This window comes from Hyla sarda, chromosome 4, assembly GCF_029499605.1.
Source record: "Hyla sarda isolate aHylSar1 chromosome 4, aHylSar1.hap1, whole genome shotgun sequence".
Classification (NCBI taxonomy): domain Eukaryota; kingdom Metazoa; phylum Chordata; class Amphibia; order Anura; family Hylidae; genus Hyla; species Hyla sarda.
In genome coordinates, this window is record NC_079192.1 from 25,057,673 (window position 1) to 25,071,779 (window position 14,107).

Sequence of the window (14,107 nt, forward strand, 5' to 3'; positions counted from 1 at the left end):
TCTTGTAACTTATGCACATCCTCTATAGACTCTATATACTGTGCTAAAAAGCTTGGTGTCATCTGCAAAGATAGAAACAGAGCTGTTAATACCATCCTCTATATCATTGATAAATAAATTATACAACAGCGGGCCCAGTACTGAACCTTGGGGTACACCACTAATAACCGGGGACCAATCAGAGTACGAATTATTGACCACCACTCTCTGGGTACGATCCATGAGCCAGTGTTCAATCCAGTTACAAACTAAAATTTCCAAACCCAAAGACCTTAACTTACCTGTCAGACGTCTATCAGGGACAGTATCAAATGCTTTAGCAAAATCCAGAAACACTATGACAGGCATTTACTAAGGGGTTTAGTCATTTTTTTCTGACTATTTTTGGCGCAAAATTGTCGCAATTGCGCCTACCCTATAAATTGTGCGACTTTCCCTAGCAAGAGCTAGAAAGTAAAAAAAAAATTTCCCGCTTAATTTACGCAAGTTTTCACTTTTTACTTGCAGTGGTCAGGAATTTATTAACTGAGACAGTCGCAGTTGCGCAATAAACTGTCGCAACGGCCATAAAAATTGACTAAATTTACTCCAGCTCCAACATGGAGCAGGAAAAGCTACTGCCGCCCGGGCTCCGACATACTTTCTCCCCGCTACCCTCACTACCGGGACACTACAGTGATTTACATCCCCCCTCTCACCTGCCAGCGCCACACAACTCCCATGTGTCTGCTGTTGCAAGACTACAAGTCCCAGCATGCCCTTACAGTGAGGACATGTTGGGAGTTGTAGTCTTGTAGCAGCGGGAGCTGAGCGGCGCGGGCGGGAGACAAGGGGGGGGTAGCGGGGAGGCCGTATGAGGAGCCCGGGCGGGAGACAAGGGGGGTAGCGGGGAGACCGTATGAGGAGCCCGGGCGGCTGCACTGTAATGTCAGCCCGGGCTCCTGCCCTGAGAGCCATAGGCTTTGGCTGTCAGGGCATGCTGGGTGTTGTAGTTTTGCAACAGCTGGAGGGCCACAGTTTGCAGACCACTGGTGTGTGGTCTGTAAACTGTAGTCCTCCAGCTGTTGCAAAACTAAACAGCTGAAGGGGACCGGCGAAGAAGTTCACTTACCCTTCCGAGGCTCCAGCGACGATCGCTGACGGAGATCGTCGCGCGGCACTGTCGCGCGGCAGTGTCGCGCGGCAGTGTCGTGCAGCGCTGGATCCTACGGAAGCCGGTAAGTTGCGCAAGCTTCCCAACCAGGGTGCCTCCAAATGTTGCAAGACTACAACTCCCAGCATGCCTGGACACCCTTTGGCTGTCCGGGCATGCTGGGAGTTGTAGTTTTGCAACAGCTGGAGGCACCCTTGTTGGGAAACACTGGCCTAAAACAGTGTTTCCCAACCAGGGTGCCTCCAGATGTTGCAAGACTACAACTCCCAGCATGCCTGGACAGCCATTGGCTGTCCGGGCATGCTGGGAGTTGTAGTTTTGCAACAGCTGGAGGCACCCTTGTTGGGAAACACTGGCCTAAAACAGTGTTTCCCAACCAGGGTGCCTCCAGATGTTGCAAGACTACAACTCCCAGCATGCCTGGACAGCCATTGGCTGTCCAGGCATGCTGGGAGTTGTAGTTTTGCAACAGCTGGAGGGCCACAGTTTGCAGACCCCTGGTTTGTGGTCTGTAAACTGTAGTCCTCCAGCTGTTGCAAAACTAAACAGCTGAAGGGGACCGGCGAAGAAGTTCACTTACCCTTCCGAGGCTCCAGCGACGATCGCTGTCGGAGATCGTCGCGCGGCACTGTCGCGCGGCAGTGTCGCGCGGCAGTGTCGTGCAGCGCTGGATCCTACGGAAGCCGGTAAGTTGCGCAGGCTTCCCAACCAGGGTGCCTCCAGTTGTTGCAAGACTACAACTCCCAGCATGCCTGGACAGCCTTTGGCTGTCCAGGCATGCTGGGAGTTGTAGTTTAGCAACAGCTGGAGGCACCCTGGCTGGGAAACACTGGCCTAAAACAGTTGGGAAACACTGGCCTAAAACAGTCACCCTGGTTGGGAAACACTGTTTTAGGCCAGTGTTTCCCAACCAGGGTGCCTCCAGATGTTGCAAGACTACAACTCCCAGCATGCCTGGACAGCCTTTGACTGTCCAGGCATGCTGGGGCTTGTAGTTTTGCAACATCTGGAGGCACCCTGGTTGGGAAACACTGTTTTAGGCCAGTGTTTCCCAGCCAGGTTGCCTCCAGATGTTGCAAAACTACAACTCCCAGCATGCCTAGACAGCCTTTGACTGTCCAGGCATGCTGGGACTTGTAGTTTTGCAACATCTGGAGGCACCCTGGTTGGGAAACACTGTTTTAGGCCAGTGTTTCCCAGCCAGGTTGCCTCCAGATGTTGCAAAACTACAACTCCCAGCATGCCTAGACAGCCTTTGACTGTCCAGGCATGCTGGGACTTGTAGTTTTGCAACATCTGGAGGCACCCTGGTTGGGAAACACTGTTTTAGGCCAGTGTTTTCCAGCCAGGTTGCCTCCAGATGTTGCAAAACTACAACTCCCAGCATGCCTAGACAGCCTTTGACTGTCCAGGCATGCTGGGACTTGTAGTTTTGCAACATCTGGAGGCACCCTGGTTGGGAAACACTGTTTTAGGCCAGTGTTTCCCAGCCAGGTTGCCTCCAGATGTTGCAAAACTACAACTCCCAGCATGCCTAGACAGCCTTTGACTGTCCAGGCATGCTGGGACTTGTAGTTTTGCAACATCTGGAGGCACCTTGGTTGGGAAACACTGTTTTAGGCCAGTGTTTCCCAGCCAGGTTGCCTCCAGATGTTGCAAAACTACAACTCCCAGCATGCCTAGACAGCCTTTGACTGTCCAGGCATGCTGGGGCTTGTAGTTTTGCAACATCTGGAGGCACCCTGGTTGGGAAACACTGGCCTAAAACAGTGTTTCCCAACCAGGGTGCCTCCAGATGTTGCAAAACTACAAGTCCCAGGTTGGGAAATACTGTGCCCGGCCTCCGCCCCACCTTACTGTAAGGGCATGCTGGGAGTTGTAGTCCTGCAGCTGGGGGCAGGGGACAAGCTTGTCACTTGCCCACACATCTCCTGCACCACACAACTACAACTCCCAGCATGTCCTTCTGTTAGGGCATGCTGGCAGTTGTAGTCGTGCGGGGCGGGAGATGTGTGAGCAGGTGATAATAAATGTACTAACCCATGTTTTTTGTTTTCTTCTCATTTCAGATTCGTGTATCCTGTGGACTCCTTCGGATTCGGTGGACTACTTCGATGACCAGCGTTTTTCTTTATTTGATTTTAATAAAATGGTTAACGAGGGCTTGTGGGGGAGTGTTTTTTGTGATAAAAATTTTTTAAAATCTGTTGTGTTTTTTTCTTACTTTACTAGACAGGCTTAGTAGTGGAAGCTGTCTTATAGACAGAGTCCATTACTAACCTGGGCTTAGCGCTAGCCACAAAAACAGCTAGCGCTAACCCCCTATTATTACCCCGGTACCCAACGCCACAGGGGTGCCGGGAAGAGCCGGTACCAACAGGCCTGGAGCGTCAAAAATGGCGCTCCTGGGCCTAAGCGGTAACAGGCTGGCGTTATTTAGGCTGGGGAGGGCCAGTAACAATGGTCCTCGCCCACCCTGGGAACGTCAGGCTGTTACTGTTTGGTTGGTATTTGGCTGAGAATGAAAATAGGGGGGACCCTATGCGTTTTTTTTTTTTAAATAAATAATTAAATATATTAAAAAAACGCATAGGGTCCCCCTATTTTTATTCTCAACCAAATACCAACCAAACAGTAACAGCCTGACGTTACCAGGGTGGGCGAGGACCATTGTTACTGGCCCTCCCCAACCTAAATAACGCCAGCCTGTTACCGCCTAGGCCCAGGAGCGCCATTTTTGACGCTCCGGGCCTGTTGGTACCGGCTCTTCCCGGCACCCCTGTGGTGTTGGGTACCGGGGTAATAATTGGGGGTTAGCGCTAGCTGTTTTTGTGGCTAACGCTAAGCCCGGCTTAGTAATGGACTCAGTCTATAAGACAGCTTCCACTGCTAAGCCTGTCTAGTAAAGTAAAATAAAAATCAAACACAACAGGTTTAAAAAAAAATTTATTACAAAAAACACTCCCCCACAAGCCCTCGTTAACCATTTTATTAACATCAAGCAAAGAAAAACGCTGGTCATCGAAGTAGTCCACCGAATCCGAAGGAGTCCACAGGATACACAGATCTGTAGAAGAAGTAACCAAAAAAAAAAAAAAGTGTAAGTACATTTAGGGAGAAAAAAACTGTGTTAAAAAAATGTAATAAACACACACACACACACTAAACGCCGTTTACCACTTCTGAGCCATGACTACAATTTACAGTGATCCCTCAACTTACAATGGCCTCAACATACAATAGTTTCAACATACAATGGTCTTTTCTGGACCATCGTAAGTTGAAACCAGACTCAACATACAATGCTACAGACAGTCCAGATCTGTAAAACGTGTCAATGGCTGGAAGAACCAACCAATCAAAATGGGCATTCACTGGTAAAACCCCTGTATTACTGAAGTGTATGCACTGACTGGTGTCTGGTATTACATGTTCTGTACACTTTACCTGTATCAGGGTTAGCTGCTCTTTTGGACACCAGGTGAGGGCGACTCCATTACTTGTTTGGGACATTGCCTGTACTGTACAGGACCCCTGAAGAAGATCCTGTCCTCTACATAGACCAGTGTTTGCCAAGCAGGGTGGCCCCATCTTTTGCAAAACTACAACTCCCAGCATGCCCGGACAGCCTTTGGCTGTCCAGGCATGCTGGGAGTTATAGTTTTGCAACAGCTGGAGGCTCCCTGCTTGGGAAACACTGACATAGACAGTGATTTACAGCTCCCAGCAGATCTTTCTTACTTTTATATGTAAGGATTTGCTTTATCTATATTAGTTCTACTTATTTTTCTTTGTCACTTTTTCCTATTTTGGATGACATTTTGGTGCCTTTAGAACCAATTACCAAGTTTCCATAGAGTTATGGTCTCAACATACAATGGTTTCAACTTACAATGGTTTTCCTGGAACCAATTAATATTGTAACTTGAGGGACCACTGTAGTTATTGAATTATTTAGATGTGGTGAAAAAGCTAAAAAAAAACTCAAAAACAAAAGATTCAGAAGGAAACCAGCAGCCAAACCTATTCAGACAGCTGGAAAAAGGAACAGACTATTTTTTCTACTACATGAAGTAAATTTCCCACTTTTGCCTATGTGTGCCAAATTTATTAATGCCGTGCAACAATTTAGTAAATTTGTCGCACATAGTCAAAAATGAAGTAGAAAAAAACAGGGTAAAAACCAGACTACATAGTAAAAGATTAGTAAATGCCCCTCATTGAGCCTACCGGAGTAGCATTGATCTATGTAAGAAACCTATGGGCCCAGGCTGTTGGGGCCACCAAATGATATTACTTATACAGAATGTCTGGTTAGGAGAAACAAATATAATGCACCCACAGGGTGTGGCGCCATTTTAATAAAAATTGTCAAAAACCTTAGATAACAGTCATACAGAATATATTAGAAAGCTTTTTTTATTTTCAGCCAATCAGAGAGCAGCACTACTGAAATAGAACTCCCAGGAGGTAACAGCGTGTCACACATGTGATGTCATAACCATTGTCCACCAAAGAGCAGCAATGAGCAGAAATAACACGGCTCCTGTTCATTCTCCATCAGTGAGGGGCCGGTGCTGGACACTGTGTAGGGACGCGGGAATGCAAAGTCATGCACATGACTGTGACTGGTAAGTGTTACATTGTTGTGTCCAAAAGGTCTTTAGTGCAGTTCCATGTGTATTTCTATGATAAACATGTAAATAATCTATCTTTTTTTTCTTATCTTAGATGCACTATCTCCAGGACATGGAGTAGCATTTCCGGACCTACAGCAAGACGTTGGATGAAGGCATAGCCCCAGAAATAACACTGGTCCTGTTCATCAGTGAGGGGCCGGTGCTGGACACTGTGTAGGGACGCGGGAATGCAAAGTCATGCACATGACTGTGACTGGTAAGTGTTACATTGTTTTGTCCAAAAGGTCTTTAGTGCAGTTCCATGTGTATTTCTATGATAAACATGTAAATAATCTATCTTTTTTGTCCCCTATCTTAGATGCACTATTTCCAGGACATGGAGTAGCATTTCGGGACCTACAGCAAGACGTTGGATGAAGGCACAGGCCTAGGAATCATGCACATACACAGAAACATTTGCCCAAATTCTAGAGGTAACCTCCTTTAGTATGCCCAGAGGAAGGGCCATACAGTAGCCATGGATTCCCTACAGGTTTCCTCCCCTCTGGAGGTTTTTCCTGTCCTGAGTATTAGTTACTGTCCGCTCTTTGTGAGTGATGGGAGGTTACAAAAAATCCCCTACACAAACATTTTTATAAATTATAAATAAAGTTCCCCTTTTTTTAAACTGTTCTTTGACTTGTTCGACTCATTTATTTATTTCTGTGTGTGAAAATAGAGTTAGCAAAACATGGATGATCAAAGCTGCTCTCCTGCACGATCTGCATAATGCGGTGCGGAGAGAGGTAACTGGTGCTGGGTGGTGCAGTTTATGAGGCAAACGTACAACACCCAGCAAGTTCCATGCACAAGCCTTTTTCTGATGAATGGGACTCATGCAGGGAACTTGCTAGGGGTCATACGGTTGCAAAGGATCAACTTTTGGGTACATGAACTGTCCCTTAAAGGGGTACTCCGCCTCTAGATATCTTATCCCCTATGTAAAGGATAGGGGATAAGATGTCTGATCAAGGGGATCCTGCTGCTGGGACCCCAGCAATCTCCATGCAGCAACCAAAATTCTAAATAGTATGTTTAGATCACTGGTTCCTGTGGTGGGATTCGTGACATCATGCCACACCTTCTTGTGACATCACACCACCTCCCATAGACATAAATGGAAAGGGCGTGGCGTGAGGTCACGACCCGCACCACGAGAACCTAGAGTTCTAAATATATTATTTGGAACGCCGGGTGCTAAATGAAGATCGCGGGGGTCCCAGTGATCAGTCATCTTTTGTCCTATCCTTAAGGTAGGGGATAAGATATCTAGGGGCGGAGTACCACTTTAAGGAATTAGAGAGTGTAGGCATGCCTTACAAGCAGGTAGAAAAAGAACAGCTGGGAGAAATGACAGGACACGAAGCAATATTTGGCTGGGACCGATTTTGGGTGTGTTCTGGCCAATTAAAGGAGAACTATGGCAAAAATTAACTTATCCCCTATCCATGGGTTATGGGATAAGTAGCTGATCGTGGGGGGTCCCCCTGCAATACCTGGGATGAGACCCGTCGCTCAGTGAGAAGCGCTCGCTGCAGACGTCAAAATTCAATTTCCCTGGACCCCCCCCCTTCCTTCATGTCCACCACAGACGCCCCCAGACTGCTGTCTCTTACAGAGTTTTATGCCCAGAAATGGTTGGCTACTCACTTTGTCAGTAGATTCTCATCCTAAATATGAAGACAATCGGGGAAATGTACCTGTGGAGAGGAAATGTTGTCCAGTTGCTCTTAGCAACCAATCAGATCACTTCTTTTATTTTTCAGAGGTCTTCTCAAGAATGAAAGAAGCAATCTGATTGGTTGCTATGGGCAACCTGATGAAAACATCTTTTTTTTCTTTAACAACTACAGTACTACAACTCCCATTGTAGTGTGTCTTTTCAACCTGTGCCTCCTCCAACCCTGACCCTTAGGGGGGCATAGACGGACCACACTGGGGGTTGTAGTACTTTCATTTTTACAGTTCCCCTATAACTCTGCAGCTTCGGTAGAAGTATGAGGCTCAGCCTTAGAGTCAGTGTATCTGGCTGCTCCGGTGTTCTTCTATTTTACAGCCTGGACCCTGTACTCCTCCACACTGGTCCCTGTGGTCCGGTCAGATGGTTCTGGACTGGGGCTGAACGGTTGCTTGAGGGATTTAGTGGCAGATTTTTTTGGGACTTCAGTTGTTGGATGACCTCTCTCTTCAGTGGCTGCTGATATTCGTAGTACAGAATTTACAGGTGTTACGTAAAAGGGGTACTCCGGGGGAAAACATTATTTTATTTTATTTTTTTAAATCAACTGGTGCCAGAAAGTTAAACAGATTTGTAAATTACTTCTTAAAAATCTTAATCCTTACAGTACTGTTACGCCGAGCGCTCCGGGTCCCCGCTCCTCCCCGGAGCGCTCGCAGCGTTCTCTCATTCGCAGCGCCCCGGTCAGACCTGCTGACCGGGTGCGCTGCAATATTACTCCCAGCCGGGATGCGATTCGCGATGCGGGACGCGCCCGCTCGCGATGCGCATCTCGGCTCCCGTACCTGACCCGTTCCCCGTCTGTGTTGTCCCGGCGCGCGCGGCCCCGCTCCTTAGAGCGCGCGCGTGCCGGGTCTCTGCCATTTAAAGGGCCGCTGCGCCACTGATTGGCGCAGCAGGCCTAATCAGTATTCTCACCTGTGCACTCCCTATTTATACCTCACTTCTCCTGCACTCCCTCGCCGGATCTTGTTGCCATTGTGCCAGTGAAAGCGTTTACTTGTGTGTTCCTAGCCTGTGTTCCAGACCTCCTGCCGTTGCCCCTGACTACGATCCTTGCTGCCTGCCCTGACCTTCTGCTACGTCCGACCTTGCTCTTGTCTACTCCCTTGTACCGCGCCTATCTTCAGCAGTCAGAGAGGTTGAGCCGTTGCTGGTGGATACGACCTGGTTGCTACCGCCGCTGCAAGACCATCCCGCTTTGCGGCGGGCTCTGGTGAATACCAGTAGCAACTTAGAACCGGTCCACCAGCACGGTCCACGCCAATCCCTCTCTGGCACAGAGGATCCACCTCCAGCCAGCCGAATCGTGACAAGTACTTATCAGCTGCCGTATGCTACAGAGGAAGTTGTATAGTTCTTTTCGGTCTTACTACAGTGCTCTCTGTGAGTAGTAGCAAATCTCCATAGTAAACTTCTCCTACTCCGGACAGTTCCTGACATGGACAGAGGTGTCAGCAGAGAGCACTTCCTGTGGAACACAGCAGCTGTTGAGTGTGTCTGACTTCTAGAGTTTTCCAGAGAGAGAGGATTGAAGCAGTGTTTCCTACAGCCTTTTCCCCAGGAGGGTGGCAGCTTCCTTGGGAGAGCCTCCTGCTATGGAGCCCCAGACTTCCACCCCTCGAACTAGGACGGCGGGGGGTGGGAGTGAGAGAGCTACGGCCGATTCCCAGGACAGGGTGAGAAGATCCAGCAGGCTCCGCAGTAATGTGGAGCCCACTCCCCCGTCCGTCGCTGGAAACCGCAAGGCGTCCGGTAAGAAGCTTATGGTTATGTCTTCGGGGACTGTGTCTGATACTATGGAACCCCAGCAATGGGGGGTGAAGGGTCCCAGGGAGTCGCTAGCTACTTTTGGTTCCCGCATGCAGGCAAATCTATTAGAATATGAGTAGCTGGGAAAAAAGCTGAAAATCATAAGGGAAGACCTGAAGTTTGCTCGCTACCAAACAGATAACTCTGCCAAGGCCATGAGGGCAAGGTTCGCTGCCAGGGTGTGTCAGCTGAAGGCAGAGGAGCAGGAGGTGGTGAGAGCCCGAATGCTGATTGTAGAGGGTGCAGGCATGTTTAAAGAAAAATTAAAGAATGAAGACCGCTATAAAACCATGCGTACCCCTGTGAAGGAGGAAGAGGATAGTCAGGGGGAGGAAGAGTGCTTGCGTGTCACGGAGGAGAAGATGGAGGAAGGTGGTGAGGGAGATGGTGGCAGTGAGGGAGATGAGAGTGAGGGGGATGTGTGTGATACCCCATGTACCCCTAAGACCTCTGTCACCCCGAGTGCAGATTACATCAACCCTGCCCAAGTCGCCTTACCAGCCACCTCTGAGGAAAGTGACAGTAATGATGGCGGTGACAGTGGACTGGTCTGTGGGGGGCTCCTGCGGCCCATAGTGATGCAGGAGACACCCACCCGTCTGGAAAATTGCAGTTTTGGCCAGGACCTGGGCCCTGAGGGGAGGAAGAGGGAAAAAAAGAAGAAGAAGAAAAAGGCTGAGGAGCAGATAAAGTTTGTTTTCTCTCCAATCCAGCAGTCTGGGCCACCTGAAAAGTTGATTCAGGCTGCTGGGCCTCCCACCCTGCCAGATCCCGCTTCTGCTGTGGAACGGGACCAGCACGGGGGGTACAGTGCTGCATCCAACATGGCCGCAGGTGCTACAGTCACGCGTCCTGCTGGTAGGGAAGAGCAGGACGGGCTAATGGTGGGCAATAGTTATGCGGCAGTTTGCAAGGGGAGCGGTTCCCCGAGTATTGTGGGCATTGTTACTAGCCCTGCGGGGCACTTCCCTGAGAGGGGGGGGGGGAGTGTCCAGGCGCCTGAGGTGTGTGGTGAGATCTTCTGCTCGGGGGGCGGTCCCCTGGGCGCTGCTAGTAGTGTCGGTGCTGCGGGGCACTCCCCTGAGAGGGGGGGGAGCGTCCAGGTGTCAGAACCTGCTGCTGAGCCAGTGCGGTTGGGCACAGTGTGTGGCGCGGACACTGCAGGGATCTCCCCTGTGAGAGAGGGGAGTCCCTGCACATCAGTGGCACGAGGAGGGGTGAAGTTGCGCCCGGAGGGGCAGCCTCAGCTTCGGGAGGTGATGTCGGCGGTAACATCTCGAATGGAGGAGGAGTCAGCGTCGCCGACAATGGCAGCCGCCGGTGACCTGAGAATGTACAAAAAGGCAAAGCTAAAGCATGTCCAGGCCAGCCCAGAGGTAGTGGGTGAAGCAGCTGCTGATCCCAAAAATACTGTCAATAAAAGCAATGTTAATACAAGGTGTGTGAAAGATGGGAGTGGTAGTGCTGTGGATGAGAGGGGTGTATGTGGCAGTGGTAGTGGTGCAAATGGGAGGAGTGGTAGTGGTGCAGATGGGAGGAGTGGTAGTGGTGCAGATGGGAGGAGTGGTAGTGGTGTAGATGGGAGCAGTGGTAGTGGTGTAGATGGGAGGAGTGGTAGTGGTGTGAATGAGAGTGGTGATAGTGGAGTGAATGAGAGGAGTGGTAGTGGTGCAGATGGGAGGAGTGGTAGTGGACTGATTGGGAGGAGTGGCAGTGAAGTGAATAAGAGTGGTGATAGTGGAGTGAAGAGGAGGGGTGGTGACTTCCGGTTCCGGCGCGGCCATGTGAGGAGCGGAGGGACGGAGCTCCTGTACCCCACACCCCAGAACGGCACAGTCCCGGGCGACTTTGCCCCGCTAGCAGTCCCTGCACGAACCTGCATCCCCGTGAGCGCTACGGAGATCAGCCAGCAGCGAAGCTCCCACTCCCCGTGCTGTACCGGGCAGCGCATTAATCTCGGCCGGAGTTCCGGAAGCCGCGACGGGAACTCTGTCCGGGAGGCAGCAGAAGATAGCTGACTGAGATAGCCGGTGCCGGAGAGAGGACCGGGAATACAGCTGGGCGGCCTGAGGAAGACTGCGGAAAACCCGGTGAGCACAAAAACAGGTGCCCGCAGCCAGGACAAGCTCCGGTGAGGGGAGAGGGGGCCCTCATCGGGTGCACTCAGCTGGCTCCCTGCACAGCGCTCCTCAGCGCCATCTTGGCCCCTCTGAGCCACCACTGACTACTCTCCCCTGTTCCCTGCTGAGCTGTTATTGCAACAGGGCATTCCCAAACTTACTTTAGGGAGTGACTTTATACGGACATAACAGCCTGGTCATGGATAAGTTTGTCCACAAGGGACCTCAGGGCACTGCAGTCTCTGGATTACACGCATCTCCTTCGCCTTCTGGGCCCCCCTACCCCTCAGCACGAGACCACAAACGGCGCCTCTCTTTCTGCTGCAATGGAAGTGAATGGTAGCCAACTCCTGTTCTCTCAACTTGCAGAGTCCTCGGGTCTGGGGGTCCAGCTCTCAGATGCCATGGCCGCAGGACCCTCTGTGGGGGGTTTACCGGCCCACCCTGATCTACAGGCACTGGCCGCAGCGCTAGTTTCTCTCATCACCCCCACGATACAGAAAACTTTAGAAAATACCATACGTGACACCCTAACGCAGATACGCACAGATTTGGGCGCTCAGGAGGGCCGCATTGGCGAGATGGAGCATAGAATTGTTGCGCTTGAGGATGAGAACAGCGGCCTGGCTACCAAATTGCGCCAAATGGACACAGATTTATGCTATGTTAGTGTAAAGCTGGAAGATTTGGAGAACTGTTCGCGGCGCAACAATCTGCGTTTGGTAGGCGTTACTGAGTCGCTCCTTCCTGCGGATCTTCAAGATTTTTGCGAGAGTGATCTACCTAAGGCGCTGGGTCTGCCACACAAGTGCAGGGTGGAGAGGGCACACCGTATAGGCAAATTGCCTGACCGTAATGTTGCTTCCAAGGCGAGTTTAGATAACCGTCCGCGTCAAGTCATATTTAAACTGCTCGACTACAACGACAAGGTTAACATCCTGAGAGCGTTTCGAAAGCGCACAACACCTCTGACATTCCGTAACAAGAAGATGCTGATATTTGAAGATTTTTCGGCTGATGTAGCGAAGAGAAGGAAAGCTTTCAGCAATGTTTGCACTGCCTTATACAATACCAAACGCCGCTTTCAACTGCAATACCCAGCCACATTAAAAGTGCACATGCCGGATGGATCTTTTCGCTCCTACCAGACTCCGTCAGCAGCCGAGGCGGAACTGCGAGATGTGCTAGCGGACCACCAGAGACAGCCCAGACATTCACCTACCCGCCAAGACCCCTCAAGAGATCAAGGTCCCCTGGCACAGAGACCCGCTCGTCGTAAGGAGGGGAGGGACCGATCCCCTGCAGAAGGAAGGAAGAGAAAGAAGTCTCCAAGACGGAGGAGCAGAAGCCGTAGCAGCAGATCCTCGTCACCGGACTGAATCCCGGTCTTCCAGCTATTGTTTCCACACCCCCCCCCCTCTCTTTTTTCTTAATTTTTTTTTTTCTCCCAGCTTCCGATAAAGTACACGGACGTACGGACTTGCCGAGCAGTTGATCCATGGAGCCATCATAGAAGCTGTTCTCATTTATACCATGGCTGAGAGTATAAGACTGCACTGTATAACGGGTATTGTTCATCCTTATCCCCCGTGCTTGACTCTTGGGACTTGAGATTTTGAGTTATTGGCCATAGTATTTTGAGGGGACTGTTCCATTATTATCAGATTGGGCCATGGCGGTTCTTTGCTTATCGTTAATGGGTACGTTTCGGGAGTGGGGCGGGGCCACGTGTACGGGTGGGTGTGGGGAGGGGTGTTCCTGTCTCCTCTCATGTCTGAAAAAAGTGAGGTCCACATCCAGTCAGGGGGTTGCCATTTTTCCACACAGGGCTTCCCTCACTGTTGGAGTTACAAATATTGTTTTTTCCTGTTTTTTTTATAATTTGAATGTTTTTTTCTTACAAGCTGCGCAAGCAGGGGCACACTCTAGGTTGGAGGGTTTAGGATTACTGTGGCGCTCCCCTTTTGCGAGCTCTTGTCATGTGCTGAGGTACTTCGATAACTTGCGCTGGCGATGCCTGCTCTTCCCCTGTCTGCCCATAGTCCTGGGAGTTTCCTTTGGGTGGGTTTTTGTGTTGTGTCCCTACGTCTCCCTGTGCATTCCTACTACCCTTCCTCACTGTATCCACAATGTGTAGAATTGTTTCGTGGAATGTGAAGGGTCTAAGATCACCTCAAAAGAGAATGTCCATCCTTCGATATCTTAAGCGCTTGAGGCCGGATGTGGTTCTTTTGCAGGAGACACATCTGACCGCAACCGATTTCCCTAGAATGAGGAAGTTGTGGGTGGGTAGTGTGTATGGTTCCCCGGCGGTGGACCGAAAGGCGGGTGTATTGATCCTGATACACAAAGCATTCCAACACCATTTGATCTCCCATACCCATGATGATGCGGGACGTCTTTCCCATATTTCCTTAGTACATGGCGAGCAATCTTATGCTATCTATAATGTATATGCACCAAATGGAGATAACGCCTCTTTCTTTCGTTCCCTAACAGATGAGTTAACTAGTGCAGCAGGTCTGCAGGTGGTGGTTGGAGGTGATCTGAACTCGGTGGTGGATCCCCTGGTGGACAGGAGAGGGGCGACATCGGCGCCAGTGGC

The 14,107-nt window shown here is 50.3% G+C and overlaps 1 long non-coding RNA gene across 1 annotated transcript in view; it reads left to right on the plus strand.

The window, feature by feature from the left end:
* The first annotated feature begins 5,599 nt into the window (after positions 1 to 5,599).
* LOC130367645 (uncharacterized) overlaps positions 5,600 to 14,107 on the plus strand; it is a 30,791-nt gene continuing 22,283 nt past the window's right edge. Inside the window, exons 1-2 of the long non-coding RNA XR_008892128.1 lie at positions 5,600 to 5,784; positions 5,885 to 6,049. This is a non-coding gene — a long non-coding RNA (uncharacterized LOC130367645). The remainder of the gene's footprint in view (positions 5,785 to 5,884; positions 6,050 to 14,107) is intronic.